The sequence below is a fragment of the Rutidosis leptorrhynchoides genome, chromosome 10 (assembly GCF_046630445.1).
Source record: "Rutidosis leptorrhynchoides isolate AG116_Rl617_1_P2 chromosome 10, CSIRO_AGI_Rlap_v1, whole genome shotgun sequence".
NCBI classification, from domain to species: Eukaryota; Viridiplantae; Streptophyta; class Magnoliopsida; order Asterales; family Asteraceae; genus Rutidosis; species Rutidosis leptorrhynchoides.
The window spans coordinates 233974640-233989782 of NC_092342.1; positions in this window are offsets into that span (position 1 = coordinate 233974640).

The following is a 15143-nucleotide window of genomic DNA, read 5'->3' on the forward strand; positions in this document are numbered from 1 at the left end:
CAATGCAACAACCACAATCTGCAGATGATACATGTTATTATATTCAAACTATAGATGCACATGCAGAATTATTAGAAGAATTTCCAGAATTACAAGGAACAAGAGAATGTTCTTTAGGAGAAGTTAATGAACCAATTGATGAAGCTGAAATGTTAGCTACACTTATAGCTAATGGATATGAACCAACAACAGAAGAAATTCAAATGCTAAAAGAAGAAGACAGATATCGATACAAATCATCGATAGAAGAACCTCCGAAATTAGAGTTAAAGCCACTTCCAAACCATTTGGAATACGCTTATTTACATGGTGAATCTGAATTACCTGTAATAATATCGTCTTCTCTTACTGAAAATGAGAAATCACAACTCATTTCTGTGTTGAAAGCTCATAAACCAGCCATTGCATGGAAGATTCATGATATTAAAGGAATAAGTCCTTCGTATTGCACACATAAAATCCTTATGGAAGAAGGTCATAAAATGTATGTGCAAAGCCAACGAAGACTAAATCCTAATATGCAAGATGTAGTTAAGAAAGAGATTATTAAACTGCTAGATGCAGGTCTAATTTATGCAATCTCTGATAGTCCATGGGTAAGCCCAGTTCAATGCGTGCCTAAGAAGGGTGGCATGACTGTCATTACAAATGAGAAAAATGAGCTTATTCCTACTAGGACTGTAACAGGATGGCGTGTATGTATTGATTATAGAAAATTAAATGACGCCACCAGAAAAGATCACTTTCCCTTACCTTTCATTGATCAAATGTTGGAAAGATTAGCCGGAAATAGTTACTATTGTTTTCTAGATGGATTTTTCGGATATTTTCAAATTCCAATAGCACCCGAAGATCAAGAGAAAACCACATTCACGTGCCCTTATGGTACTTTTGCTTACAAACGCATGCCATTTGGACTTTGCAACGCCCCTGCAACCTTTCAAAGGTGTATGATGGCGATTTTTCACGACATGATAGAAGAATGCATGGAAGTTTTCATGGATGACTTTTCAGTCTTCGGTGATACATTTGAATCATGTCTAGTTAATCTTGAACGAATGCTTATTAGATGCGAACAATCAAATCTAGTACTTAATTGGGAGAAATGCCATTTCATGGTTAAAGAGGGCATCGTTCTTGGACATAAAATTTCAAAAGAAGGAATTGAAGTGGATAGAGCTAAAGTAGATGTAATTGCTAAACTTCCACATCCCACCAATGTTAGAGGAGTAAGGAGTTTTCTAGGGCATGCCGGTTTTTACCGACGTTTCATAAAAGATTTTTCTAAAATTGCCACTCCTATGAATAAACTCCTAGAAAAGGATGCTCCATTCATCTTTTCAGATGAATGTATCAAATCTTTTAATATTCTTAAAGAGAAACTCTCTAATGCGCCGATCATGATAACACCAAATTGGAATATACCATTTGAACTAATGTGCGATGCAAGTGATTTTGCAATGGGAGCCGTTTTAGGACAAAGGATTGAAAAAAGATTTCAACCTATATATTATGCTAGTAAGACGTTACAAGGAGCACAAACGAACTATACAACTACTGAAAAAGAACTCCTTGCTATTGTCTTTGCTTTTGACAAATTTCGATCATACCTCGTTCTAGCAAAAACGGTGGTCTATACCGACCATTCTGCTCTTAGATACCTATTTTCAAAACAAGATGCTAAACCAAGATTAATTCGTTGGATCTTACTCTTACAAGAGTTTGATATTGAAATCCGAGATAAAAAAGGAGCAGAAAATCTCGCCGATGATCAACTTTCTCGTCTTGAAAATCCCGAATTAGAAGTTCTAAATGAATCGGCCATACAAGACAACTTTCCTGATGAATATCTATTGAAGATAGATTATAATGAAATCCCATGGTTTGCAGACTATGCAAACTATTTAGTATGTGGATTCCTTGAAAAAGGATTATCGTACCAAAAACGAAAGAAATTCTTCAGTGATATAAAACACTATTTCTGGGAAGATCCACATTTGTTTAAAAGTTGTCCAGATGGAATAATACGCCGATGTGTATTTGGAGATGAAGCCAGTAAAATATTAAACCATTGTCACACAGGACCAACATGAGGGCATTATGGGCCTCAACTAACAGCAAGAAAAGTTTATGATGCTGGATTCTATTGGCCTACAATTTACAAAGACGCACACCTTCTTTGCAAATCCTGTGATGCTTGTCAAAGGGCCGGAAAAATAAGTCAACATGATGAAATGCCACAAAATGTCATACAAGTATGTGAAGTATTTGACATTTGGTGTATTGACTTTATGGGTCCATTTCCAAAATCTCATAATAATCTATATATACTCATAGCCATTGATTATGTATCTAAATGGGCGGAAGCACAAGCTCTCCCAACTAACGATGCACGAGTTGTAGTCAACTTTTTAAAACGTCTTTTTGCAAGGTTTGGAACACCGAAAGCTTTAATAAGTGATCGGGGTACTCATTTCTGTAATAATCAACTTGAGAAAATTCTTAAAAGATATGGAGTAACTCATAAAATCTCCACCGCATATCATCCACAAACAAGTGGACAAGTTGAAAATACCAACCGAGCTTTAAAACGTATTCTAGAGAAAACCGTAGGATCAAATCCGAAGGAATGGTCCATTAAATTGGAGGATGCATTCTGGGCTTTTAGAACAGCCTACAAAACTCCAATTGGAACCACACCTTTTAGACTTGTTTATGGAAAAGCATGTCATCTTCCAGTAGAAATTGAACACAAAGTATTTTGGGCTTTGAAGACATGTAATCTTGATTTACATGAAGCTGGACATCTACGATTAAGTCAACTAAATGAATTAGAAGAATTAAGACATGAAGCATACGAAAATTCGTTAATCTATAAAGAAAGAACGAAGAAATGGCATGATAAAAGAATCAGAAGTTCAAAAGAATTTAAAGAAGGAGACAGAGTTCTTCTTTTCAATTCACGATTCAAGCTATTTCCTGGAAAATTGAAATCAAGATGGTCTGGACCATTCATAGTCAAAAGAGTTTTTCCATACGGAACGATAGAATTAATAAATTTAAATGGGATTGAATTTAAAGTTAATGGTCACAGAGTTAAACATTACATACATGGTCCGATGGAAGTTGACAACGAAGTTAATCACAATTTCGACACCACAGCTAACTAAGTGTGGGGAGAATCAAGTCTTTAAAGGATAATATGTATTTCTGTTAGAGTTAGATTGTCTGTTTTCGTGTAGTTCTCGAAAATGGAACCCGAATGGTCTTTCCCTAGCAGACCCTAAAGAACTAGTCTTCTCCCCCCATTCTTAATTTTTATTTTTTTTAGGAAATGAAGACTGCCTGTGAACTAAACCATGGTCTAATGCTACACGCTTTGATCACTAAACGTAATAATGACACACTTCCGAGTGAAATAGTATCAGTAATCAGAGAAAGATTGGACGGAGTAAGAAAAGAATCCAGATGCGAAGATAATAAGTTACAATTTGGTAAAGGAAAATCAAAATCCGCAGCGAAAAGAAGAGCACGGCACCTAGAAAGATGTCACAAATGCGGAAAATGGTCACATGGAGGTAAATGTTCAAATAATCAAACCTATTCAAACACCGAATTTGTTACTTTATGCAGAGACGGACCGTTCATATGTTTAGAAGAAAAAACACTGAATGCTCGAGGTTACGCCTATGTAGCCATGGAAAACCAATTAAACCGACTATCTTATGAATGGGATAGATCATATAACTAAGAAATCTATTTCACAGGTATGTTTGTACAGTTTTTAATTTTTTTTTTATTTTTATTTTTAACCTTTTGATAATAAACGCTAATTTGTTCGCTATAAAGTATTAAATTGGTATTGAATAAAATTAGGTTTGGCGACCGAAATTATTGATATCATTCAAAAATTTATTACATCACTGCGAAATTTAACGTTTATTCTTAAGGTATAAATATCTTTAATCAATCAACCCAAAATATTTCAAAAATTCGTCATGAGTTAAATTAGGTTTTGTAACCGAAATTACTTTACCGAAAAGAGGGGCGCATATTTTTGATAATATTTGATTGATTAAAGTGGGATAAAAAGCCAAAAAGATTTTTAATTTTATTTTTACCATGTTTTTAAAATTAATATATAAATCTTAAATTAATATTGTAAACTTTGTAAAAACAATATATTTAAAATTGTAAATATTTGAAAAATTAATATAAGTTTGGTGTGAATTTATAATATGAATTTTTAAATTAAGTTTGGTGTGAATTTTTAATTTTTAAAATATGAATTTTTAATTTTATGCATTTCAAATTTTAAGTTTTGTGTGAATTTTTAATATTAATTTTGAATTTTATATTTAAATTGTGTGAATTTAAAAACAAAAATTTACTTTATCTCATTAAGTTAAAAATATGATTTTTAACCTTCGTCGTAAGTTGAAGACTAGGTCTTTGAACCGAAATTGCTTTACCCGAGAGAGGAACGAGAACTTTTATTATCATTATTTTTAATCTTATTGAATTAAAGTATGCCAAAAACATTAAAAAAAACCCCAAAAATCTTAGCTTTTAAAACAATCGCTACAAAAAGACAAATTTTAAAATTTTGTCAAAGGACGGACTAGGACATCGATCCGAAACGACCTCGTCCTAAATAACAAAGGAAACAAAATTTTAAAATTAATTACTTAATTGTTTTAATTAGTATAAGTTATATATAAAAAAATATATATACAAACTCCGCGACTCGCGGAGTTTGAAGGTTCAAACACCGCGACTCGTGGAGGGATCAAAACCCAGAAAAAATAAAACGTAAAGAGCAGTTCATTTGCACACCACAACACAAATAAAACCCAAAAATACTGCGCAAAAACCCGATAAAACACCCCCAAAATCACAATTTTTAACCGTTAATCATCAAATCTTTTACTAAAATCATGTTGAGAAGGATGCTATCAAGGAATTACTCAAGAAAAACGGTAAATTTCTACACCTAAACACCATTTAATCCGAAAATTAGTGTTCTTGAGCAATTTTTTCCCCAATTCGATTTTGATGCTTTTTAGTGTAATTATGCTTAAATTGCTTATGTATTATGCTTGTATAACCTAGATTGATGCTATTTAACATGATTAGAAGCCTTAAACTTCAAATTTTGAGTAATCTAGGGTTTGTGTTCTTGAGCAAATTTGGGGCTTTTTGATATAAACAGGTTATGGTCGATTTTTGTCATGAATTGTTGCTAAATTAAGTAGTGTAACATGTTTAGGTAGTTAAATGATCCAAACTTTGAACCTAAACATGATTTTGAGAATTAAAGTGGACTTTTTCAAGTCTAAAATTCACGAACTTGATTTTTGAGAGATAATGTCATTTGAAACTTGTTTAATTGCTAGTGATGATTATTTTGACATGTTATTTGAGTTGAATGCTTATGAACTTGGTAAACATTTTCGTATATGCTTATTTGAAAAAGTGTAGATTTGATGAAAATATGAAAATGAGCTTAAAATTGATCATGTCATTGTAATTATTTTGATTGATGATTTTGCTGACACTAATGCATATTTGGATGCACAAAAAATTGTGTTTGATGTGTTTTGCAGACTGAAAGGGGTGAATCTTCATCCCAAGCTCGCAATGCTCCTGCTGAGAATGCGGAACAACAGGAGGTGGATAACTACTACAAACAAGATATACCTCATCCAGTCATGACATTTTCTGATATGCACTTGGAAGATTTGCACCCGAACCTGAGATTTGACAGACTTTGGATAGATTATCCAAAATACCAAAGGGGTTTGCATACTCTTCATTCTAAAGTTGTTGAGGTACCTAGGGTCATAGAATGGGGACCATTAGAAGCTGTAGAATTGGCCGGGCCAATTAGGGAATTACTTGCACAGAGGTATGGTAATTCTACTTTTAACGACTGGGTACGTTTATTCACCATGCGTAGACCTGTATATAAAGTATGGTGTGAAGAATTGTTGTGTAGTATAGAATTAAATGATCGGGTAGCTTGTTTAACCGATCGATCTTTTATTAGATTTTTGTTAGGAGGTTCGATGCGCCGCATGTCTTTACTAGACATGGCTCAGGCTTTACGTATATATACGCCTGAGGAGTTAGCATCTGCCGATTGTAGAGGGTTGATACTAAATGGTAGAAAGATAGATGAAAATTTTGATACACATGGTGTATGGAGTCAAATGACAAGCCATCACCGATTCAAAGGGGGAAATTACTCTTATTTGGATATAGATAGAGCTGAATTAAGAGTAATTCATAGGTTTTTAGCTAATTCGATTACACAAAGAGGTAAGAACAAGGAAAAGGTAAATGAACAGGATTTGTTTTACCATATGTGTATTCGAGACCCACAAAGCGCTGTAAGTATACCTTATTGTGTGGGTTATTATTTATCAGCTATGGTTAGGGGGATGAGACCGAATAGCATAATAGGAGGTGGTATATTTATTACTTTGATTGCTGAATATCTCGGTGTGGATATAAGTCGGGGGGATTATTAGTCGAAGAACCAGAACCCCGCGATACAATAGGTTTAAATGTATACCATGGTGCGAAAGTTTTGAAGAGGCGAAATAACGCTGCAGTACAATACCATGGTAGACATCCACAGGTTGAGAGAAACCAACAGCAAGGTAATGTAGGAGGGGGAAATGAAATGCAAGAAATGCAAAGGTTTATAGCTTCACAGGAGTACGAAAATGCTAGACATAGAGCATTTGAAGATTGGCAAGATCATCAAAACTAAATCATAGCTTATTGCCAACATATAGGTAGAAACTATATTCCTACTACAAAGCCCATATTCCCTCCCTGGTCTATAGAGATTCAACCACCGTATCCTACGTATAACCCAGCCGAAGCATTTTATAGCACCTATGGTTATGCATGGAACCCCTACTGGTATCAGTATCATCCCTAGTCTACTTAGTTTTATTTATTTTGTAATTTGTAATGTTGATACGTTTAATACTTATTTAATATTGTAATAGTTTTTATAATTTTCTAACTTTTATTCTTAGATTTTAATAATTTTTGAATGTGGGGTGATATACCAAACTTCAAAAATATGTATATATGTTTGCAGTTTATCTTATGTACACAACAGGGTAAAACAACGCATTTTCAAAGACTGGCATTAAGTTCAGCAAAAGCAACTAATTTTGACGACAAGATGCAAAATATATGTGAAATAACAACAAGACGGAATGAACAAATGATATGCACCATTTATCATTCAGCAAGCAAACACAAATATGTTTGGAAACTTTGGTAAAATTTAATCATTTTCACACAAATCACCCTCAATAATTTAAATTGTTACTGATTTCTTGCAAATGAGGGCATTGCAAGATCTTAAGTGTGGGAAGGAGTTAAATTCTTTCGGATTTTTTAAAATTTTTATCTTAAACACTTGGTTACCATTAAAAATACTAGTAAAGCAGTAGTTGTATAAGAATCTAGTGCTCTCTGATAATAAAGAACAGCCCTAGTCTTATATACTGACTACCCAATTCTAGTAAATTTTTTCAAAATTTTCAATTAAATGAACTCAAAATCATGTTTATACATATTTATGAACGATAAAACTAGGTTTTAACACCGAAATTATTGTTACCTCGAAAAGGACATAAATTGAGAAACAAATCAAAATGTTAAAATTCATTTAAAATGGAATAGAGGATAATAAAAAGGAAAATAAAAGCCAAGTGTGGGAAAATTCTCCAAGTTATTCAAAACATATGTCACATATTTTTGTACAAATAACTGAAAATACTTTTGCTTTGGACTAAACTAAAATTTTTTTACCTGATTTACTGTAAGAAAGATGGATCTACACGATGAATCAATTCCATCATTAAAAGGAAGTAAAGTCTTCCGAAAAAGACACGCGCTTCTTGATTTAGGTCAAGAAGTTGTCGTCCAGACCAGCTGTAGGTTGACGAAAAATCTAGAAAAGTCATCACTAAAATCAGCAGGAAATCCACGGACCTCAGTATTAAACAGGGTCGCCAAGTGGTCAGATTTAACCTAACCATGAGAAGGATTTATCTCGTACAATGGGGGGCACCGTGCAAATTAGCTGGATAAGACTAATGAATCAGATCCGCAGAAAGGATAATCTCCTTAAAAGATTAAAAATCAGCTTTTAAGCCTGATATTACTCAATCCTAGAGATTGACCTTAAAGATTGAGAATTCAAACTCATGGAATTCAATGATATCTAAACTCGAGCCTGAACGAGAAAATATTTTGATCAAAATTATAAACCGATTTGTTTTCTGAAAACCCATTTTCAATGCGTTCATTACCATTGAACGTAAAATCCTAGGAATTCACCGGGAATTCATTAGGTCATCTGAACCAAATCGGGTGTCAACCGTAAGAACGGTGGTTGCATAGCATGGTTAAAGACAGGACCTTGTGCCAGACCGACAAATTATAAGGGTGAGCTTTACTATTGCTCCTACAAAGGATAGTAATTGCGTCCGACACGTTATAGACCATAATTAAAAGCATGTCAGGGGACATTGCCTTAACAGTTGCTTGTTCAACGCTTTCCTTTACAACCGGACGGTAGTTTACCGAAAGGTAATATACGGGACAAGTAAACTGGACGTGTTGCTTTCCTAATACAAGGTTAGCAAGTGGGTGACACAAAACCGCAAGTTTTGAGCTAAAATTTTCAAATCTGAAACCCACCAAACCCACAAAAATATTTTGCAAACACCGGTGAAGGGTTATTCCGGAAAACTTATCTAGGGTAAAAACTAGATTTAATTTTCAAAAGATCAAATGTTTTCATAAAGATCCAATTTCCTTAATGGATCTAAATTTTTATAGTCATGTGGGACTGTAAACCATATCGTTACTACCATTGTTTATACCGCCGTATAGAAATCACTGATGTACAAAGTGTGAAGAATAAAGAAGTGATTCTAGTATTTCAAGACTATATTGCTTGAGGACAAGCAACGCTCAAGTGTGGGAATATTTGATAATGCTAAAAACGAACATATATTTCATAGCATTATCCCTCAAGAAAGACAAGTTTTTAGTTGCAATTGTTCTATTTACAAGTGATATTCGTTTAAATAATAAAAGGTGAAGACAAAAGACAGATTTGACAAATTGAAGACGCAAACGACCAAAAAGCTCAAAAGTACAAAATACAATCAAAGAGGTTCCAATTATTGATAAGAAACGTCTCAAAATTACAAGAATACAAGATTCAAAATGCAAAGTACAAGATATTAAATTGTACGCAAGGACGTTCAAAAATTCAGAACTGGGACCAGAGTCAACTCTCAACGCTCGACGCAACGGACTAAAAATTACAAGTTAACTATGTATATAAATATAATATAATATATAATTAATTATATAAATTATATATATATTATATTTATATAATAAACCGTCGGCAGACTAAGATTCAATTTGGAGTGAGCTGGAATTTCAAACTCCGCGACTCGCGGAGTTTGAAGAGCAAAAATGCATCGAGTCGCGGAGCCCCAAAAACTGAAACTCCCTATAAAAGCAAACGAATTCTGATCGCAAAAATCATCAAAAAAATATCAATCTCTCTATCAATATATACGTAAATATATATATATATATATATATATATATATATATATATATATATATATATATATATATATATATATATATATATATATAATTTATATTTTAATTTTAATTTTAATTTTAAAACCTAATAATAAGGGTATGTTAGCAAATGTTGTAAGGGTATAAGTCAAAATTCTGTCCGTGTAACGCTACGCTATTTTTAATCATTGTAAGTTATGTTCAAACTTTTTAATTTAATGTCTCGTAGCTAAGTTATTATTATGCTTATTTAATCCGAAGTAATCATGATGTTGGGCTAATTACTAAAATTGGGTAATTGGGCTTTGTATCATAATTGGGGTTTGGACAAAAGAACGACACTTGTGGAAATTAGACTATGGGCTATTAATGGGCTTTATATTTGTTTAACTAAATGATAGTTTGTTAATGTTAATATAAAGATTTACAATTGGGCGTCCCTATAAATTACCATATACACTCGATCGAACACGATGGGCGGGGTATTTATATGTACGAATAATCGTTCATTTTACCGGACACGGGAATGGATTAATAGCCACTAGAATAATTAAAACAGGGGTGAAATTATGTACAAGTACACTTGGTATAATTGATAACAAAATATTAAAACCTTGGGTTACACTCAGTCGACATCCTGGTGTAATTATTAAACAAAGTATTAAAATCTTGTTACAGTTTAAGTCCCCAATTAGTTGGAATATTTAACTTCGGGTATAAGGATAATTTGACGAGGACACTCGCACTTTATATTTATGACTGATGGACTGTTATGGACAAAAACCAGACGGACATATTAAATAATCCAGGACAAAGGACAATTAACCCATGGGCATAAAACTAATATTAACACGTCAAACATCATGGTTACGGAAGTTTAAATAAGCATAATTCTTTTATTTCATATTTAATTTCCTTTATTTTATATTTAATTGCACTTCTAATTATCACATTTTTATTGTTATTGTATTTAATTGCACTTTTAATTATCGTACTTTTTAATTATCGCAAGTTTATTTTATCGCACTTTTATTATTCGCAATTTCATTATCGTTATTTACTTTACGCTTTAAATTAAGTCTTGTATTTATTTATTATTTTACATTTGGTTTTAACTGCGACTAAAGTTTTAAAATCGACAAACCGGTCATTAAACGGTAAAAATCCCCCTTTATAATAATAATATTACTTATATATATATTTGTATTTTTATAAAAGTAAACTAATATAGCGTTAAGCTTTGTTTAAAGATTTTCCCTGTGGAACAAACCGGACTTACTAAAAACTACACTACTGTACGATTAGGTACACTGCCTATAAGTGTTGTAGCAAGGTTTAAGTATATCCATTCTCTAAATAAATAAATATCTTGTGTAAAATTGTATCGTATATAATAGTATTTCCTGCTAAAAATTAATAGTATTTTATACCCCTTAGCTTTAACCATCACATGCATAACCCCTTTTATCTTGGATGTATTATCGAAAGTTGACAAAGGCTTGAAAGAGAAAAGCCCCATTGTACTTTTAGTATGTCATTGATTTCTCTTTATGGCAAATGCAGAATTTTGATCCTTTGACCAACCACAAGCTTCCAAAGTTCATATCACATGTCTTCAAGGATTTTGTCAACATTTGTTTACAAGTATATGCATTCATTGGTCACTTTTAACCCTCCAAATAAGACCCATTAGTTTTACATGAAGACTTCTAGGAAGTTACACTAATCATATATTTAAGCATGTAAGTAATGGTTAGTGGTTAATCAAGTGGACAGTATCTCTTTAGTTGGGACTTTAATGACCATCCTAATCATGTCTACATATATTAGATTTAAAAAGGATGACTTGCAAAAGGACATTTAGAAACACTTATGTGTTTAACCTTAATTCCAATGCTAAAGTGTCATTAAGACGTCATTAGGTGAGATTAAGCAAGATTAACATCATAGAGACCAAAACTCTTTTAAATATGAAGAAGGCAACTATTCTAACCATGTTGAAACATGTTTCATGAATTATAGATGCTCCGATGTGGTTAAACTTTATTTGGTCAAATATTTGGACAGAGAGAACTGCAATCGATCCACGGTTGACTGTGGAGTCGACCGCGTACCTGGTTTCTCAGAAACCAAGATACATGACATCCACGATCTGACCCATGGTGGTCCTATCCGTTTACTCCCTGAGTGTTTCAAAGGACTCTTTTGACTTGTTTATTATATGTATTGGTCGTTTGCTAGAGTTTATGTAGCCTTGTGAACTTGTATTGTTCTATACGCTTTTAAGCACTTACGACTTGGTGTCATCATCAAAACAAAGTGACTAATATTTGAATATTATTATTAGATCACTAACCAACATTCTCCCCCTTTTTGATGATGAAAAACCTACGTAAGTGTGCTTAAATGTACAATACAACACAGGTGTTAACGTCACTTACCATACACTTTCTCCCCTTTTTGTCGAAGGAAAAAGATTAGCTCCCCCTGGAACTAAGCGCACCCTAGAGTAACGATCCCCCTTGAATTTTATATAGAACTAAATGATATAGCTCCCCTTGAAGTATGGAACATAAGACTCATAGAAAGAGGATTAGCAATTATAAAAGTCATAATTAGAGTACATAACACATAATAAATCACAAGCATAAGTCATAATCATAGCTAGATAACATACCTACCCGCCCGTAATATTTCCCTAACCAACATTTTAAAGATAATGAGCATTGGTACTGACGGCATCAGAGATAGTAGAGTCCTCAGAGTCGGATGAAAGAATTGTGATAGGAGTCTCAATCCAAAAAGTGAGCGGAATGGTTGACACAAGGCGAGGAACCCTTAGAGGAGTTATCACATCTAGGTGTTAAAATATGCGAATAAGATGAATAGAGTAGGGAATTGAAGGGTTGGGTGGTTCACGAAGATTGTGCATTCATTGAGTCATGATGTATGCGATATTCATGGTGTCGTTTGTGACGCCCCGTACAAAACCATCGTGTACGATTCGTCAACAATAGGATCTTTACACGGTCAAATACTACATGCTGTTTGAAAACCAGTTTTACATTCATAAAAAGATAGCGTTTACAAAAGATAACGTGACACAAAGGTCGTTACAAAGTCATTATTTGAAAATAACATAAGTTACGAATGCAAGATAAAAGTTTCATGATTTGTAAGACCCAAATATTTATTGTACATAATGTATTTATGGTGTACGATGCGTGTATGAAGTTTACGTGTTGCTTGCTCGGACGCCGAAGGAAACTGGACGTTGTCTGAAGTGACAAGGTGTGTACGTATCCTTTCAACCCCAAATAAAGTTTGTGTTGATGTTCCAAAGCCTTACCATTGGAAAGGAAATCTTATCACGTTTCCAACGATATTTGATTCATCGAAAACGGAGCTACGGTCAAAAAGTTATGGCCAAAACAAGAAACTGAAAACTGACCTGAAGGTTGGAGCGGCGCTCCACCTTTCGGCGCGGCGCGCCGAACCCGTCTGATGCAATTTTCAGCCTTTTAAAAAGTTCTAAATGAAGGGTACTTTGGTCTTTTCACTTGGGGTCGGTTTGGGGTCATCAAAACTGATCCTTTGATCAGTTTGGATCACATTTTCACTCATCAAACACTCTCATCTTCAAACCCTAGAGTGAGAGTAGAGCTTTAGAGAGACAGAGCTCCAATTGGAGAAGAAGAAGGGTGTTTCGGGTCAAACCTCGGGTATTAAAGTTGTTCTACTCGTCAACGGCATCATTTTGGCGGTATTGGTAAGTTCTAACTCCGAATTTCATCTTAGTGATTTGATATTCAAGTTAGGGTTTGAACTTAAATTGTTAATAAACCCATTCAAACTCTTGAATTGAGTTTGTGGATGCTAGTAATCGGGTTTATTGTTATTGTTGGTGGATTTTGTGTTGGTGAACTAATTGGCCATGGTTAGGACTTGAAATTGGGTTTAATCACTAGGTTTAGTGATTATGGAAGTATTGAAACCCATTTAGGGTTATTTGGTTGACTAATTTTGACTATGGGTCAAAATTAGGGTTTGGTGACGGTTATGACCCAATTGTCGATTTAATAACGTTTATAAACTTAAAATGGATTAAGTTGAAGCATAGAACCGAGTTAAATATGTTTTGGTGTCAAAACTTGCTAATGGCGTGATATTGACTTCTTATGGGTCAAATTAGGGTTTAAGTGTCTTTTTGGGCAAGATAGGTGTTTAACACCTATGATCGGGTTTAATTGGTGTATTAAGACCATTTTCACTTGTGTTAGTGATTATTGGTTAATTTTGGGCGCGGTTTGTACTTGGAAGTGCATTTGGGTCGAATTTGCACTAAGTGTCAAATTGGGTTGGTTTGTAAATCCAATCTAAGTGTGTTGTTGAATTTGTGATAATGGAATAGGTACTTTCCATTGACGAGTTGCAGATTACTTGGAAGCATTCTTCAAGACTTCAAGGTGAGTGTTAATATCCTATGTGCATATGTATGTGTAGGATGGGTGCGGGTCGGGGTGAAGTGTTTCTTGGTTATAGAGCTCACTTCACATATAGGTGGATTTGATGGACTTGTGTATAGGTCCAATTGGCACGGTTGTGCGTTTTAGTTGGCCACCTTTGGCGGGGTACACAATTTGTGTGTACATTATCACACGCGGTATGATATGGATTATATAACCCCAATGGCGAAGGGTTAATATTGTGATGCGGACTTAGATATAACCCCAATGGCGAAGGGTAGTATTGTGAGTGGAATAATTATACGTATGTGTATATGACGTATTTATTTGTGGGTGTTATGGTATGAACCATCGAGCCGGTAGTGCCATAACATGTGTGTGATCGAGTGTGAACCACGAGCCGGTAGCACTATAAACTAAGATGTGAACCACGAGCCGGTAGCATCGAGTGTGAACCACGAGCCGGTAGCACTATAAACTAAGATGTGAACCACGAGCCGGTAGCATCGAGTGTGAACCACGAGCCGGTAGCACTATAAAATAATTGATGTGAACCACGAGCCGGTAGCATCGAGTGTGAACCACGAGCCGGTAGCACTATAAAAGAGTATGACTCAATTGCGTATGGTGTGAACCACGAGCCGGTAGCACCATAGCGTTATGGTTAACCTTGGGAGTTTTACGCGTTGTTATATTTATATTGTTACATATTAATGTATTGTTGTGTTGTAGCTAACCCTCCGGGTGTAGCTATTTGGCGTTGTTCACATCGTCGTTGGTGAACTTAAATTGTTGTTGTATCTTTAGCTCGTTGCTTAGAGATTGTACGGTATGCTTAGTGTAGTGCCTTATATGGATTCCTCGGTATGCGGTATTTGTTATTTTGTGGCGTGTCCATTTTATACATATATATGTATGTAGTATATTATCATTCACTAAGCGTTAGCTTACCCTCTCGTTGTTGACTCTTTTTATAGATTGCATGCGGATGGTGGCTCGGGTAAGCGCGAGGATTAGAGGACTTGCATAGTTTGC